The sequence below is a fragment of the Oncorhynchus mykiss genome, chromosome 5 (assembly GCF_057628025.1).
Source record: "Oncorhynchus mykiss isolate SJ-2025 chromosome 5, ASM5762802v1, whole genome shotgun sequence".
Lineage (NCBI taxonomy): Eukaryota > Metazoa > Chordata > Actinopteri > Salmoniformes > Salmonidae > Oncorhynchus > Oncorhynchus mykiss.
This window is the reverse complement of record NC_143026.1, coordinates 23,747,782-23,752,500: the sequence shown is the minus strand read 5'-3', so window position 1 is coordinate 23,752,500 and position 4,719 is coordinate 23,747,782.

The following is a 4,719-nucleotide window of genomic DNA, read 5'->3' as shown; positions in this document are numbered from 1 at the left end:
AGTGCAGACTGGGATGATTTTTCAACCCTCAAAATTGACTAAAAATAATGATTATGAGTACATGGCTACATCCAGGAAGTACCAGTACCGAGTCGATGTGTGATGTAGTGCCTTCAAAAAGTATTCACACCAGTTGACTTTTTCAACATTTTGTTGTGTTACAGCCTGCATTTAAAATGGAATAAATTGAGATTTTGTGTCACTGGCCTACTCACAATACCAGATAATGTCAAAGTGGAATAAATTGAGATGTTGTGTCACTGGCCTACACACAATACCTCATAATGTCAAAGTGGAATAAATTGAGATGTTGTGTCACTGGCCTACACACAATACCCCATAATGTCAAAGTGGAGTATGTTTTTAGATACGTTTACAAATGAATAAAAACATGAAAAGCGGAAATGTCTTTGGTCAATAAGTATTCACCCCATTTGTTATGGCAAGCCTAAATAAGATCAGGAGTAAAAATGTGTTTAACAAGTCACATAACAAATGTGTTGTGTTCGAGAACACCTAACGCAAGACCGATACAAGACCAAGACCAGAGGGGGGCGAGACCGATACAAGACCAAGACCAGAGGGGGGCGAGACCGATACAAGACCAAGACCAGAGGGGGGCGAGACCGATACAAGACCAAGACCAGAGGGGGGCGAGACCGATACAAGACCAAGACCAGAGGGGGGCGAGACCGATACAAGACCAAGACCAGAGGGGGGCGAGACCGATACAAGACCAAGACCAGAGGGGGGCGAGACCGAGTCAAGACCGAGACCAGAGGGGGGCGAGACCGATACAAGACCAAGACCAGAGGGGGGTGAGACCGATACAAGACCAAGACCAGAGGGGGGCGAGACCGATACAAGACCAAGACCAGAAGGGGGTGAGACCGAGTCAAGACCGAGACCAGAGGGAGTCAAGACCAAGACCAGAGGGGGGCGAGACCGATACAAGACCAAGACCAGAGGGGGGCGAGACCGATACAAGACCAAGACCAGAGGGGGGCGAGACCGATACAAGACCAAGACCAGAGGGGGGCGAGACCGATACAAGACCAAGACCAGAGGGGGGCGAGACCGATACAAGACCAAGACCAGAGGGGGGCGAGACCGATACAAGACCAAGACCAGAGGGGGGCGAGACCGATACAAGACCAAGACCAGAGGGGGGCGAGACCGATACAAGACCAAGACCAGAGGGGGGCGAGACCGATACAAGACCAAGACCAGAGGGGGGCGAGACCGAGTCAAGACCGAGACCAGAGGGGGGCGAGACCGATACAAGACCGAGACCAGAGGGGGGCGAGACCGATACAAGACCAAGACCAGAGGGGGGCGAGACCGAGTCAAGACCAAGACCAGAGGGGGGCGAGACCGATACAAGACCAAGACCAGAGGGGGGCGAGACCGATACAAGACCAAGACCAGAGGGGGGCGAGACCGATACAAGACCAAGACCAGAGGGGGGCGAGACCGAGTCAAGACCGAGACCAGAGGGGGGCGAGACCGAGTCAAGACCAAGACCAGAGGGGGGCGAGACCGAGTCAAGACCGATACAAGACCAAGACCAGAGGGGGGCGAGACCGATACAAGACCAAGACCAGAGGGGGGCGAGACCGATACAAGACCAAGACCAGAAGGGGGCGAGACCGATACAAGACCAAGACCAGAGGGGGGCGAGACCGATACAAGACCAAGACCAGAGGGGGGCGAGACCGAGTCAAGACCAAGACCAGAGGGGGGCGAGACTGAGTCAAGACCGAGACCAGAGGGGGGCGAGACCGAGTCAAGACCAAGACCAGAGGGGGGCGAGACCGAGTCAAGACCGATACAAGACCAAGATCAGAGGGGGGCGAGACCGAGTCAAGACCGATACAAGACCAAGACCAGAGGGGGGCGAGACCAAGTCAAGACCGAGACCAGCAAAATGTAAGTCCAAATCACCATCAAAATACGAGTTCAAGATGTCCAGTATTTCTGTGTTCATATTTCAGAAGAACATATAATCCATTACGAACTCTTATTATGATGGTAATTTGACAAAATTACAACCACAGTATTGAATTCGACTCAGAATTCGACATTCAGAATAGTGAAAAAATGCATGCTGAGGGAAAATAGAGGCACTCTACAAATTATTACTAACCCAAACACAGTGGGGAACAGAGAAGGGCTAACAGTTGACAGTGGATGTCAGAGCAAAAACCAAGCCATGAGGTCAAAGGAATTGTCCGTAGAGCTCCGAGACAGGATTGTGTCGAGGCATAGATCTGGTGAAGGGTACCAAAACATTTCTGCAGCATTGAAGGTCCCCAAGAACACAGGGGCCTCCATCATTCTTAAATGGAAGAAGTTTGGAACCACCAAGACTCTTCCTAAAGCTGACCACACGACCAAACTGAGCAATCAGTGGAGAAGGGCCTTGGTCAGGGAGGTGACTAAGAAACCGATGGTCACTCTGACAGAGCTTCAGAGTTCCTCTGTGGAGATGGGAGAACCTTCCAGGACAACCATCTCTGCATTACTCCACCAATCAGGCCTTCATGGATTAAACCACCTGACCAAGTCCTAAAGCAATCCCTAAATCTAAATCCTAAATCCTAAAGCAACTCCCTAAATCTTTCGCAGATTATTACCAATCCCACAAGGTATTACTCCAAACACCCAGAAAAAGTTACACTCCTCAATATTATCCTCACAAATTAGGTCTCAGTCTGGGGTTTTCTGTAATGACCTTAGTGATCACTGTTTTACAGCCTGAGTTCGTAATGGCTGCTCAGTGAAACGACATGTCCTGATTTGTCATAGACGCTTGCTAAAAAACTTTAATGAGCAAGCCTTCCTTCATGAACTGGCCTCTGTAAAATGGTACAAAATCAGCTTTTTGCTCATTAATATTTTCAATGGTATTGTTAACAAACACGCCCACATAAAGAAAATGAGAATTAAAAACAGGTTCAGCCCCTGGTTCGAACGTGATCTTACAGAGTTACTCCACCTCAAGAATTGCATTTGGCAAAAGGCTCAGCACACGCATACTCTATCTTTCAGGGAAATAAGTGCACTTAGGCGCTCCGGAAGGCCATAGTTAGTTACTTTAAGGAGCAGTTCTCTCTCTGTGGGTCTAACCCCAAGAAGTTCTGGAAAACAGTTAAAGACCTGGAGAAAAAACCCTCCTCTTCACTGCTGCCAATGTCCCTTAATGTTGAGGATGTGGTTGTTACTGACAAGAAGCACATGGCTGATCTCTTTAATCACCACTTCATTAAGTCAGGAATCCTATTTGACTCAGCCATGCCTTCTTGCCCATCCAACATTTCCTCATCTCCCATCCCTTCTAATGTTACTATCCCCGACTCTTCTACCTCTTTTTCCCCTGCCCGCGACAAAGTTTCTTTCTGCAGGCAGTCACTGAGTCCGAGGTGCTGAAGGAGCTCCTTTAACCTCACCCCAAAAAACTATCTGACCCTATTTCTATTTTGCCCTGTTTATCAAAAGTGTTGGAAAAACTTGTCAGTAATCTACTGACTGTCTTTCTTGATGTGTATAGTATTCTCTCTGGTATGCTCAGGTTATGGATGTGTCACTGCAACCTTAAAGGTCCTCAATGATGTCACCATTACCCTTGATTCTAAGCAATATCGTGCTGCTATTTTATTGACTTATGGTATGGTAGACCATTCCATTCTTGTGGGCCGGCTAAGGAGTATTGGTGACTCCGAGGGGCTAACTACCTCTCTCAAAGAGTGCAGGTTATAAAGTCAGAAAATCTGCTGTCTCAGCCACTGCCTGTCACCAAGGGAGTACCCCAAGGCTCGATCCTAGGCCCCACGCTTGTCTCAATTTACATCAACAACATAGCTCAGGCAGTAGGAAGCTCTCATCCATTTATAGACAGATGATACATTCTTATACTCACAGTGTCTCCTGACCGTTCCTGTCTCAGCCTCCAGTATTTATGCTGCAATAGTTTATGTGTCGGGGGGCTAGGGTCAGTATGTTATATCTGGGGTATTTCTCCTGTCTCATCCGTTGTCCTGTGTGAATTTAAGTATGGTCCCTCTCTCTCGCCCTAGGACCATGCCTCAGGACTACCTGGCCTGATGAGTCCTTGCTGTCCCCAGTTCAACTGGTCATGCTGTTGCTCCAGGTTGAACTGTTCTGCCTGTGGCTATGGAACCCTGACCTGTTCACTGGATGTGCTACCTTGCCCCGGACGTGCTGTTTTGGATTGTCTCTCTAACGCACCTGCTGTCTCTAACTCTGAATGATCGGCTATGAAAAGCCAACTGCAACTTACCCCTGAGGTGCTGACCTGTTGCAACCTCTACAACCACTGTGATTATCATTATCTGACCCTGCTGGTCATCTATGAAAGTTTGAACATCTTGGCCATGTACTGTTATTATCTCCACCCGGCAGCCAAAAGGACTGGCCATCCCTCAGAGCCTGGTTCCTCTCTAGGTTTCTTCCTAGGTTCTGGCCTTTCTAGGGAGTTTTTCTAGCCACGTGCTTCATCTGCATTGCTTGCTGTTTAGGGTATTATGCTGGGTTTCTGTAGAGCACTTTGTGACATCGGCTGATGTAAAAAGGGCTTTATAAATAAATGTGATTGATTGATGGATTGAGCTGACCCCTTCTCTGAACACCTCCAAAACAAAGGTCATATGGTTTGGTAAAAATAATGCGCTTCTTCCCACAGGTGTTATTACTACCTCT